At 42.0% G+C, this 13696-nt stretch overlaps 1 protein-coding gene across 2 annotated transcripts in view; it reads right to left on the bottom strand.

Moving 5' to 3' along the window:
* BACH2 (BTB domain and CNC homolog 2) overlaps nucleotides 1-13696 on the bottom strand; it is a 276014-nt gene that overhangs the window by 142439 nt on the left and 119879 nt on the right. The window contains exon 2 of one of the 2 annotated variants that reach the window (XM_038394078.2): nucleotides 11427-11549. The exons of the other annotated variant lie outside the window; for it this stretch is intronic. The gene's annotated coding sequence lies outside the window, so the exon portion shown is untranslated. The remainder of the gene's footprint in view (nucleotides 1-11426; nucleotides 11550-13696) is intronic. 2 annotated transcript variants of the gene reach the window in all.

Here is a 13696-nt window from a genome sequence, read left to right on the forward strand (position 1 = left end):
AGTAATGGTCTCAAGTTGCAGTGGGGGAGGTTTAGGTTGGATATTAGGAAAAACTTTTTCACTAGGAGGGTGGTAAAGCACTGAAATGGGTTATGTAGGGAGGTGGTGGAATCTCCTTCCTTTGAGGTTTTTAAGGTCAGGCTTGACAAAGCCCTATCTGGGATGAACTATCAGCACTGGCACTTTTGTCATTAGCTTTCTTCTGTTCTGCTCTATATAGTCTTAAAACATGCTCATCACCTTATATCTGAGCACCTTCCAATAGCACATTACACAGTGTGACTACACTTCTTTCACGTGTTGTTTGTTCTCTCATCCTCCCTCTGTCTTAGTTATGAGTCATTTGTCTGGCCTCTGTGAATCAGTGCTGCCAGTCTTCACAGGAGTGGGGTTTTGGAGCAGCCTGTATTACAGTGTGAACAACTGAGTGGGAAGCAGTGGAGAGTTAGAGGGAAAGTAGAGATCTTAGTCTAGTAAAGCTCAAAAAACTTGGTGCTAGATTAGTTGTCCATTGCTGTTTTAGTATCACACACTTACTGGAAGTTACCAGTTATTAAAGTCATTTAAGGCTTGTCTACATGGAGCAGCAACATGTATTATAAGAGTTTGATTTCTGAAGTTCACAGATGTGTTGTGCATTAATTGGTCCATGTAGACCCTGGTGGTGCGCACTAGTGCGCTTTAATGTGGTGCTGTTTGAGACAGTACTATGCTAAAAGGCACTTGAGAACCTTTAGAGCACACCAGTAGGTTCTACACGGACCAATTAATGCGCAACATATGAATTCACTCAGAAATCACATTCCTGAAGGCACATTACCCCACTGTGTATACAAGCCCTGATCTGCACATTGAAAAAGTAATTCTCCTCTGTAAATCAGGAAGGGTACTATTTAACATGGGATAACTGATAGCCAGGACTCGACATATTTATCCAGGATTGGAGATCAATAAAGTTTCATTTTGCTGGAGAGCAAGAAGAATAGGAGAACTATCTGGGGATGAAGACAGTTGTTTCCTGCTTTTTTCAGTAATGAATTTACTGTACGTAATCTGATGCCTGCTAATTTTTGGCTAGATAGCCACAACATGCTCATCATGCCTCCAAGTGGGAGAGTTACTGTTTTCTTTTAAATTTAACCATTTTTCATGGAGGTAGAGATTGGTGACTGAGGCATGTTGCTTAATATTCTTAAGTCACAGTAGAATCATAGAATATCAGGGTTGGAAGGGATCTCCGGAGGTCATCTAGTCCAACCCTCTGCTCAAAGCAGGACCAATCCCCAACTAAATTCAAGAGGTGGGGAATCCCTAAGATAGCTACAGACTAAATTTATTGAATAGAAACATGTCTTTTCTCTTATTTGAGAATTCTCTTTCTTCAAACTTGGAGGTTTGGAGAAAACAAATGGATTAGATCCAGGTGCCTTCTCCAAACCTCCACCTCTCCCTCCCCTGGGTCTCATTCTGAATCTTTATTAGTGGAAATTAGGAGTTGCCCAATTGAAGTCAATGGAATTGCATTAGTGTCAAAGTTCAGAATTAGGTTCTCTGGATCATCCTGATTAAAGACAAATGGACAAGATTTCCCTTTCCTTCTCCTTCAGTGGGATATAAGCATTTGCGGAAGTTCTCTACTGAATTGGGGCCCAACTGAGTAATAAAGCAAAGAAGTAACATGGTGCTAAGAACAAAGTGTGGAGCAATTATAGAGGAGTGCTGGAATATTAGGTGGGGCAGAGCTTTGGGAGGCTGAAGGAAAAGACAGGGAAGTGGCTTGATGAGAAAAATGTCCATGCATTATAGTAACACAGCGAGGCAGGAAGAGCCAGACTGAATGCAGTTCAGAGACGTGATAAATACGAGGAAGGAGCTGGAAGTGACAAGAGACAAGGGATGAGTCCCAGGCTACCATGCTTGCAGGCTACAGAGCATGATGTGTGTGGAAAGGAGAGAACTCTGAAGAAAAGGGATAGACATAGTCAACAGGAGGCAGCTGGAGGTCAGTGAGGATGAGAATATGGAGATGTAAAAACCATAAATGGTAGACAGCTTAATAGAGGCAGAGTAGGAACTCATGACGGAGCAGAATGAGGGATGGAGTAGCAGCAGGAGATAGGAATTTAAAAAAGACTGGTGGTAGGAAAGTAAGGAGGTGTGGCAGAGATGGGAGGGCAGTGTGGGTCTGTGCCAGGAACCAGGATTAGGACAACGGATATCAGCAGCAGCTAAAAGAAAGTTTCAGAGAAGCAGGTGAGTAGAAGATTTGTGAGACTGAAGAGGGGAAAGCAGTAGAAATGTGGGAGAACAGGAAGAAATATAGTTAATAAGAGCAGTGACTGGGTGACGGATGGGAAAGATGTAGACATGGAGATCGGAAAACAGAAGGAGAAGAGGAGATGGGAAAAAAAGGATAAAGAGCATGTAAGAAGGGAAAGAGCTGCTGTGCTGTAATCAGAGGTCAAACAAAAATGTCCTTCCAAGCTGAGTATGAACCTGCCTGAAACTTTGGGCCCCAACTGTAAAGTAGCCTTCCTAGTATTTTGGAAAATGAAGCACTCTAAACATTCTGTACTCTCTTCTAAAAGAAAAAGGACTCAAGAACTTGTGGGAGAACTGTCACTAACAGGTAAAATTGCATATCAAAGGCACTTTACATATCATTTCTGACTCCTTAATCAGAATTAGCATGAGAACTGTGTTACATTCATATCCCAATCTCCAAAATGAGTATTTGCTTAGCAGAGGCTGAAAAGAGGAACAGAGAGGTTGAAAGGCCAGCTGACCCACTTAATTTCTATTCAAGATAAGTTTTAAGATCTTATGACTGCTACTAAAAGGACACTACTGCAAATGTGTGGCCTGCCAGAAGGTCTTGAAGATGATGACCTGGCCTTCTTTTTTGCTTCCTTCCTGAATTACTGGAGTTCATCTTTGAGAGATCATTCAGTTTCAAGGCTGTCTTCACCTCTACCAGACTTCTTAATACACAGAGATATCCATGTGCAATCCAAATACTGCGAATGGCTACATTTTTGGCATGTGTGCACATGCAAGTATGTGAGTGTCCAACAGATACAGATGACTCAGAAAACTATGGAGAGAAGGTGATGGCGGAAGCAAAGCAAGGCAAGGTTTAGATTGGATATTAGGAAAAACTTTTTCACTAAGAGGGTGGTGAAACACTGGAATGCGTTACCTAGGGAGGTGGTAGAATCTCCTTCCTTAGAGGTTTTTAAGGTCAGGCTTGACAAAGCCCTAGCTGGGATGATTTAACTGGGACTTGGTCCTGCTTTGAGCAGGGGGTTGGACTAGATGACCTTCTGGGGTCCCTTCCAACCCTGATATTCTATGATTCTATGATTCTATGATTCAATGGGAAGAAGAGGGCTGAGAGCAGCTGATGCTTAAAATGGCCGTCACTACATGGTAGCATCTAGTTCTTTTTAAAAAAGGAATCTGTTACTAGAAATCTGGTCAAATGGTAGGAATTTATGTACAAGTTATTTGGAGAATCACCTCCTCCACCTCTAAAATATTGAAATTCAGGAGGAAGAGGTTACTTACCTTGTACAGTAACTGGAGTTCTTTGAGATGTGTCTCACTATGGGTGCTCCATGTCAGGATGTGCATGCATCTGTACACTCTTGTTGAAAGACATTTATCTATGGTCTACTCCTTAGGCACCCTCATGCTCTGGTATGAGGTATATGGGGGGGGCAGACTACTGCCACTCCAGTTCCTTCTCACCCACGAAAGTCCAGTGAGAGACTGAGGCAGGGGAGAAGGAGGGCAAGCAATGGAGCATGCATACAGACACACATCTTGAAGAACACCAGTTACTGTACAAGGTAGTGTCCTTTACCATGTCAGGAGATTCCCGAGCAGTACCTCCATTACAGAGGAAGGTGCTGAAACGGCGGATTCAGTATGATTTGTAGAACAGCATCACCAAAGCCACATCATCTCTGGAAACAGTCAAGAGAGCAGAATGCTGGGAAAATGTGTGCAACAAAGACCAGGTGGCTGCCCTGCAGATATCCAAAACAAGTATATTTTTTGGAAGGCAACAGAGGTAGACTGAGCCCTGATGGAGTGAACAATTACTATCAGAGAGGGATGAACCCCTGAGACTTTGTTACAGGACAAGATGCATCCTGCAACCCATTTAGACAGTCTTTGGGAGGAAATCAGATGCCCTTTCATTTGTCCTACAATTGAGATGAAGAGTGTAGGGAAAGTCCTAAAGGGCTGAATCCAGTTGAGGTAACAGGCAAAGGATCTTTTAACATCTAGTGCATGGAGGCTTGTTTCTTCCTTTGAAGAATGAAGCTTGGGATAAAACACTCCCACCAGAGAGCCAACGAGGAGCCACACTTTGAGGTGAAGCACTGAGAGATTGGGGTGGGTGATGGATCTTGACTCCTGGATGAGGAGATTTGCTATCAGGGGAAGACAGAGGACTGGTTACAGGGGCATACGAACTACAGCTCTGCAAATGACACCTGGCTTGGGCATGCTGGTGCTATGATGGCTATGAATATCTTTTGTTTCAATTTGTTCAGGACCTTGAGCAGGAGAAGCATGAGAGGAATAAGTATATAACAATATACAAGGCTAAAGAATGATCAGGATGTCTTTCATTGATTTGTAGCCGCTCCTTTCCCTCGAGCAGAATCATCTGCACTTCGGACTGGATGGAGTTGCAAAGACATCTATCTCTGGATGAACCCAAGACAGACATTTCTTTCTGAATACCTTATTATTCAGCTTCCACTTTTGGTCAGTGCAGAAGTGCCTGCTAACCACTATGTTCTGTCATCCTGTCAGATAAGCCACTGATATCTCTATTCAGTGTGATATGCCCTAATTCCATAGTTTTACGGATTTGGTGCAACAGGACTAGGATCTTGCTCTTCCTTGTCAACTGATATAATACATTGCTGCTCCGTTATCCAGCACTACTCTGATTGGGTGGCCCCTGGTATGGGGTAGGAAGTGCTGGCCAGTGTAGCGAACTGCTTTGAGCTCTAGCATGTTGATATAGAGGATCACCTCCTCTGGTGCCCATTTGCCCTGAGCTGTGAGGTTCTGGGAATGAGAGACCCAGTCTATCAGGGAAGTATTGATGGTGATGATGATCCTCATAAGAAGAGGCTATAGGAATGGAACTCCCATGCACATTTTTTTTGGATTTCTCCACTAATCTAAAGAATCAAGGACTTTCTGAAGTACGGACAGCTGTTTGGATAGACTGTGGTTGCTGGGGATGTAGACCGTTCTCAGCCAGGCTTGACATCAAGTGCGTAGTGTTGTAAGGGTGTCACAACTGTACAGGCTTCCATATGGCCCAGAAGTTGTATGCAAGCCCTTGCTGCATTTCATGGGCTTTGCTGTATTGTTGAAACAAAGTTAGACATTGTGGCAAAACTGTCCTTAGACAAGTACATCTTGGTAGCAGAAGAGTGATCCTGATGAAGCCTGTGTGTTGAGTGGGCATGAGAGTAGAACTTCGAAGCGGAGACCTAGTGAGTGGAACGGAGCTAGGTCTTTGCTGGTTGCTGTCTGTGCCTTGAGAAATGAGCAACCTTTCAAGAGCCAATTGTCCAGGTAGGGAAAGGCAATTATCCCCATCTAGCGAAGACTGGCTGGGGACGCTGACAGGACCTTGGTAAAGACCCTTCGGGCAGCGGAGAGGTCAAAAGGTAGGACATGATACTGGTAGTTCTCCCTGCCTACCACGATTTCCCCCTGGGTTAGGAGGGATTGTACCTCCTGATTCAGGAGCTCCTTGTGAGAAAGATTCCTGAAGAGGAACAGGGACAGGGGATGAGTGGGTGTTAAGGAGCTGAACTGGATGGAATAGCCTGTGGAAATCACCTCCAGGATCCATCTATCAGATGATGAGCTCCGAAAAGGTAGAAAATGGGAAAGACGATCCCCATAAAGGTGGAGAGGGGAAGGGTGAAATATAGGATCTGGAGCAGGAAACAGTTCCTGACCCATGACCAATGGGTCAAGAGATGATGAGAATCTCACTGACTGGGAAGTTGCTGTCGAAGACGGCCCTTTCTTAGTGATTCTGAGCTTTTTCCTGGGTGGTTCAGCTGGTCTTGTGGGCTGAAAGTCTGCAATCTGCTGTGTTTTCTTTTTCTCACAGGTGTATAGATGCCCAGAGATTATGTCACCTGGGAGTCTGAGGGAACGGAAGAACCCATCCATGGCATAGTTAAACCGGGACCCTCAAAAGGAAGGTCCTCGACAGCATTTTGTACTGCCTGTGGGAGATCAGAGAGCCAGGAAGCTTGGTGCACAATTACTGTCATAGCCATGGAATGTGCAGCTGTGTCAGTTGCATCAATCGAGGCCTAGAGAGATGCACTGGCAACTGTCTGGCCTTCTGTAATGAGTGCCTGAAATTGTTCCCTCTGATCCCTAGGGAAGTGTTCAGTAAAAGACAAGAACTTAGAATGGTTTGTGAAATCATATTTTGCCATCAGAGCTTGGTCACTGGCTTCTCTAAACTGCAAAGAGGCCGAGGAGTAGTTCATACAGCCCAGAAGGTCCAGTCATTTTAGCTCTTTGTCCGATGGTGTTGAATATAACTGATGTTGCCTGTTTTATTCATTAATGGCCTTGACCACCAGAGAACTGGGAGTAGGGTGGGAGAAAAAATACTTGGAGCCTCTGGGTAGAATAAAATATTTTTGTCGCTTTGCTTACATGTAGGCAGGATAGTAGCTGGAGTTTGCTATGCTGCGCATGCTGGAGCCAGCAGAGCATCATTGATGGGCAGGATGATCTTGCTCCGAAGAGACATATGAAGGATGTCCACCAGGGAACGCTGGGGTTTCTTTATTTCCTCAAGTTGAATCTGTAAGGTGTCTGCTACACGTTACATAAGGTCTTAGAAGACTTTAAAATCGTTGGGGTAAGTGGTTGGGGAAGCCTGACAACTTCATCTGAGGAGCAGGATTTGTGTAAAGGTGGTGTTTCATCTTCTTCAGGGGGTTTTTGCTCTTCTGTAGGATCCTGCTGTGCAGGAGGACCCAAAAGCTGGTTGGCTGGTAAAGTGGTTCTGGAAGAGGAGTCAGTACTGGCTGAAAATCTCTCTCGCTACCTACAAAGAGCCTGGGTGGAGAGTGTGTCGATACCAGAAAATGAGTCACCACTGAAGACGATAGGGGCCGAGGGCAAGTAGGCTCCGGAAAGTGAGTTAGTACTGGTGGAGAGTGTCTCTTGATAACTGTCAGTAGCCACGATCCACGCTCTTCCAGTGTTAGATCTTTTTGGAATAGGAGCCTAGAAAACACTGAATTCTGGACGGAATCCTCAGGAATCAATATGTTGGATGTAATTGGGGACGGTATTGAAGTACTATCATTTTGTGATGATGATTTTTGACTTGGCTCTGGAGATCTTATGTTTCAAAGGCACTGAATTCTGGTGCTGATGCCGGTGCTATTTTAAGTGACTTCTCAGTACACGGCTTCTTAGCTGGTGCTGTGGTGTCCATACCGGAAGGAATTAAACCCTCAGCGGTACCCATATTGAGATGCCAGGACTCCTAAGCTCGACACCTGGGGGGTGACTTTCCCCTTCTCTTGTCCCATTCTGGAAAATAGAATCTTTTCTTTGATGGTCTGAATGGTACATTAGGGCCCCTCAGGATCTTTGCTTACAACCAAAGCAAACATTGTTGGCAGATCCAATGTATAGGGGTTGACTTGAACCCTGCGGGTCTCAGAGAGTGTTCCATCAAGAGGAGTTTAAGCCCATTCTCAGCTTCTTAGATCTGCTCTTAAATCCTGAACAGATCTTACATTTGGAGGGAATGAGAGTCTCCAGGCAACCAAGGCAGCTTGAATGTCCATTGCTTCAAGGAAAAGACCGATGGCAGATCTGGCAGGGTTTGAAGCCCAAGGTCTTGAGCATAACCTGTACTCAAAGCTGGGGACTGAGGCCCAAGAAAAACAAACAAAGGCCCAGATCAGGAAAAGAAAGAAGAGAAGGGGGAGCTTCCCTTCCCCGCACAAGCACAAACTGTGCTAGACAACGGACAAAATCAGTAAAATAATTATAATAAAGGAAAATACTAAAGAATAAGGAAAAAAACCCAAGAAATGTAATATTAATCAAAATTTAACCTTTGCTATTTATTTTCTTCTGCTTACATTAGCCTCAAATCAGCCTCTTTTGCTGTCAGTTTCACATTTACTTTTATCAGCATCTCTCCCTTCTTGTACAGCTATAACGCCATTTAAATATTTTAGGGACATTTAAAAGTAGTTACATTTGCAGTTTCACAGACCTACAGTAAAAAATAATTATAAAGGTAGAAACATTCATAAGGCAATAAATGGAATAAAAATGGGTAAATATAGAAAAACAGAACTATAAACTGCACAGAGGCCTAAATTAAGCAAGTGAAAGTGGTTTATTTAACTTTATGCATGTGCTTGAGTCTCCACTGACTTCAATGGGACGTAGGAGGTGCTTAACTTCTGTTCTGAACAGCAATCCTTTTCTGAATCAGGCCCAGAGTCTTGAATTTTTAAACAGACTTCCAAGCTGCAGTCCATGTAAGTAGGGCTAGGATTTCTATGTATATGTAACAAGCTGAAGAAAGTACAGGGATTAGACCAAGGAGAATGTATTCTCCTGGCTCTATGACTTTAGGCCAGTCACTTAACTTCCCTGTGCCTCAGTTTATCAAACTTTCCAGTGGGTAAGAACACTTACTTATCTCTCTTTATAATGGTGTTCTGTGGTTTAATTGACATCTGAACATGTTTTGAGAGCCTCTGGTGAAAGGCACTATTATTATAAATGTGCACAGTGCTTTGTTAACAAGTCATAGTTCATAACGAAAAGATTTCTCACTATGAGCTGACAATACTCAAAGAAACAATTCCCACAGAATGAATCGCTTTGCTCTTGCTTTTGGGAGGAAAGAAAATTGGTCATTGTAGCCTTCGTGCAACATGCAACTCTGTAAGAAAATTCTAAACATTTAAACAGTTCTAAACATTTGAGGAAAAAAAATGCTATAACACCACAAACTTTCACAAATTCCATGTACTACATAACTGCTTATTGGGCTACAGCTAAAACTATCCACAACATATAAAGATGCGTCAGGAAAACACATGTGCTTTTCTGCTACCACAGCCTTTCACTAGCTTGTGTGTGCAGAGCCATCAAACAACAAGATAACATGAAACTTAAAATGTATAAAGCAACTGAACAGCTGCAAAAATAACTTTCTAAAATATTTAATATCTAGTACCACGCTGCAGCTGAAAAACAATTGCTTATAGAAGACACTCAACATTACTCAATAATTGGAAAAAGCTACTTGTGAAACAATTAACATTTATTTAGCTGCTTAAAAATATTGTAGGTCTAACATTTCAGACCAATCAAAGGCTGGGCAAGCAACCTTTTCATATTCTTAAATGGACATATAGTCCAACTCAAAGACATGAGATCTAAGGCTGTATTGGACTTGAGAATCAAGGTCAAGAATCAATTGGAAAGCTGAGATTTACAGAATCATTATACTTCCTAGTACTGGGATACCTAGTCTGAATCTGGTTTAGGATTGAGCCGTGACTACTTCAGGGTGAGTTATATACACAACTGGATCAAAAATACAATCCAGCTTTTTACTATGAATGCCAATAAGCCTGAACTACAATAATAAATAAGAATAAAAATATAAAATAACATTAAACCAACTTCTATTTAAAATCAATCATATCAGCTATTTAGTATTTGTATTGCAGTAAAACCCACAGGGCCATTTAGGATCGAGGCATCCTTTTGCTAAGTGCTTTAGCAACACACAGGACAAGAAAGAAGAGCTTACACTTCAAACAGACAAGAAAAATTATAAGCAAATGTCAAAGGTACATATCTTGATAGGGTAATTTTCCACAAACAATTTCCCCACTCTATTCCACTGTCAAGGTGCCTCAGCCAACATATTCCACCATCACACCAATGAATGGGTCCTCCTTCTACCTTGCCTCCATACAGACATAGAATCAGGCTTGGCATGGCTTTGCCAAAGTGCTCTATAGATGTACAGCGCCAATGAAATGGCTGCCTGAGGGACAGCTGGCAGACAGAGCCTAATGCAGAACTGGAGAGAGGGGAAATTCTAGTCAAGCTCATCAGGACAAGCTCTATTCTTACATGAAGTGTCCAGTGTCTACACAGAGCAGAAGAGATCTTTTTTTAAAAGACCTAGTCCAGAAAAAATAGACTGAATTGATCCAATGTATTTACCTCAGGAGGATGAAGGACCCAGTGAACTGTTCTGGGATTCAACACTTTTGATGTAAAACTCTACCTTGTAAAGGCTGAGTGCTCCAGCCCAATCCAGCAAAGCACTTAAAACACATGCTTAATTTCAAATGTGAGAGTAACACTTGGTAGGATTGAGTCTTAGGTCACTTTCCTCTCAGCTGAAGGGCGCTGGGGTAGACAATTGTTGTTACAAGACCATTTTGAGAAACTTACAGTCTAAGAAGAAGTAAAAAAGTGTTATGAATATTTGTCGTATGCACAATAATCACAAAATGGAGAACAATGTAAATAGGAAAGGAGAAAGTATTTTTTTAATTGAAGTCATAGCCACATCAAAATTGGTTCTACTTTGGAAAGTGACTTTAAAAATGGCATTGGGAAGTGGTTTCATTTTTTTGTGTGTGCCTTAATTATTTCCAGAGCAATTTTGCTGAGTTTATAAAACAAAATATGCTTGTAACTGCTACACCCATATACTCAGCCTGAAACCTGAAAGGGGAACTATGTTCTTTTTGGTTCATGCATCATCAGCATCAGTAATGGAGAACCCTCGTTTATAACTGGGTGAAATACTCTGGCCTGTAACATACAGGAGATCAGACTAGATGATCTAATGGTCCCTTCTGGACTTAATAATCTACCAGTGAAGAAACTGTATGGAAAAGCAAATCACCATTTACACCTGTGGAGCACGTCTGTATTAGGGGTTTGCAGTGGAGAATACTGTAATATACTGGTGCAAAAACAAATACAAAAAGATCAACCCATTGAGGACAACAACAACATCATTTATCTGACAAATACACTGAGGTGAAAACGTGAACTGCAAGGGGCAAAGAGATCCACATGGATTTTTTTTTAAAGATTTCTTTTTAGATTTAAGCGTAGGCACTTGTTCCTAGAACAATGTTTTGCCACTGTATCCAGGAGCTTCAAAATTAGCCAGCAATGTTCTGGAAATACCTAAAACTCATCCCTTGGAAGTAAGTGCCCCAGATGCAGGTTTTAATATTCATTGCTACAGTTAAATAGACAGCATATTAAACTATAAAATTATAAGGAGAGATTCCAAAAAACAAACCTCTTCACACTACTTGTGCAAAACTACTTACCTAACATACAGTCCCTGGCAACAATTTTCAAGCAAACAAATTGCTGCTTTAGGCAGTTTACTATCTCCAACTGGATGTTGTGTGGCTCAACTCTTTTGCCGTAAGAAACACCTATAGTTATACCTAGAAACAGAAATAAAACCAAAATCTTTCGTGAGAAATATTCAAATTTAGTTGTCTTTTTGTTCACCACTGGGCCAAAAGCAGCTTGATGGGGAAATTTATAAAATTCTCAAGCCTCCTTTTACAACAAACACAACTACAAATCTAACTATACCCAGGAACAAAAAATAAAGGATTTTATGCATCAAAGAAGCCAGCAAGCTACCAAGCCTCACATCTGCTGTTGTAAAGAACATAAATGCTTATAGAGAGAGTGCGGGAGGGTTGCTTAGAATTGGAGACAGTTGAAATTCTTTGAATTTCAAAAACGGATGAATTTTTTGTGAAAAATATTTGCGATTTTCTAACCATTTCATGTAGACCAGGTTCAATTTTTTTCCAACATTAAGAATTTAAATAAAAATGATGTTGAAAATTAGCAAGACATTTTTACTGTTTTTCAGCCAGCTCATCTTAGAATGTCCTGAAACAATAGTGAGATGAAATGCAAACTTCATTACAGTCAATGGCTAAACTCCTACCGACTTCAGTGGGGCCAGGATTTCATGACTTGTGTTTAGATTAAAATATACTAAACAAAGAGAAAAGGATTCCCACAGTATTCTTGCCAGCAAGTTAAAGTAGTATGGGCTGGATGAGTGGACTATAAGGTGGATAGAAAGCTGTCTAGATTGTCGGGCTCAATGGGTAGTGATCAATGGCTCCATGTCTAGTTGGCAGCCGGTATCAAGTGGAGTGCCCCAAGGGTTGATCCTCGGGCCGGTTTTGTTCAATATCTTCATTAATGATCTGGAGGATGGCGTGGATTGCACCCTCAGCAAGTTTGCAGATGACACTAAACTGGGAGGAAAGGTAGATACATTGGAGGGTACACAGGGACGCAGACAAATTAGAGGATTGGGCCAAAAGAAATCTGATGAGGTTCAACAAGGACAAGTGCAGAGTCCTGCACTTAGGACGGAAGAATCCCATGCACTGCTACAGACTAGGGACTGAATGGCTAGGCAGCAGTTCTGCAGAAAAGGACTAGGGGTTACAGTGGACAAGAAGCTGGATACGAGTCAACAGGGTGCCCTTGTTGCCAAGAAGGCCAATGGCATTTTGGGATGTATAAGTAGGGACATTGCCAGAAGATCGAGGGACGCGATCGTTCCCTTCTATTCGACATTGGGGAGGCCTCACCTGGAGTACTGTGTCCAGTTTTGGGCCCCACACTACAAGAAGGATGTGAAAAAATTGGAAAACGTCCAGTGGAGAGCAACAAAAATGATTAGGGGACTGGAACACAAGACTTATGAGAAGGGGCTGAGGGAACTGAGATTGTTTAGTCTGCAGAAGAGAAGAATGAGGGAGGATTTGATAGCTGCTTTCAACTACCTGAAAGGGGGTTCCAAACAGGATGGATCTAGACTGTTCTCAGTGGTAGCAGATGACAAAACGAGGAGTAATGGTCTCAAGTTGTAGTGGGGGAGGTTTAGGCTGGATATTAGAAAAACTTTTTCACTAGGAGAGTGGTGAAGCACTGGAAAGGGTTACGTAGGGAGGTGGTGCAATCTCCTTCCTTTGAAGTTTTTAAGGTCAGGCTTGACAAAGCCCTGGCTGGGATGATTTAGTTGGGGATTGGTCCTGCTTTAAGCAGGGGGTTGGAATAGATGACCTTCTGAGGTCCCTTCCAACCCTGATATTCTACGATTCTATGAAGAAAGAGGTACCATTGTTGATAAAAGGCAGAAAGTTGGGGTTTTTTTTAAGCTATGTTCTTTAATTGTTAGGCGTGTTAGCAACTCAATGATTAAGCAAATTAATGCAAATATGTATACTCACCATGTTGGGAGGTTACTGTTGCTTGGTTTATTTAAATCTATTTGAATCTGTCAGTTTAAGTCTGAATAATCGCTTTCGGTCTTATTTGTGAAATTAATGTGAAGTCTTACAAAAGGGACTTGCTATGGAATTACCAATCAAACTGACATTTACAAAAACAAATCTACTTTCAAATTGAGAAGCCAAAAAAATAAAGAATTTAAAAACCCATGGCCATCTCTCAGTCATGACATTCTTCCTGTAATTTTGGAAAAGCAGGTACTGACCAAATTTCTGGTAGTTACAGTGATTAATAACATGAAGTGACAAAGTATTCATTCATG

Source organism: Dermochelys coriacea, chromosome 3 (assembly GCF_009764565.3).
Source record: "Dermochelys coriacea isolate rDerCor1 chromosome 3, rDerCor1.pri.v4, whole genome shotgun sequence".
In the NCBI taxonomy this organism is placed as follows: Eukaryota; Metazoa; Chordata; order Testudines; family Dermochelyidae; genus Dermochelys; species Dermochelys coriacea.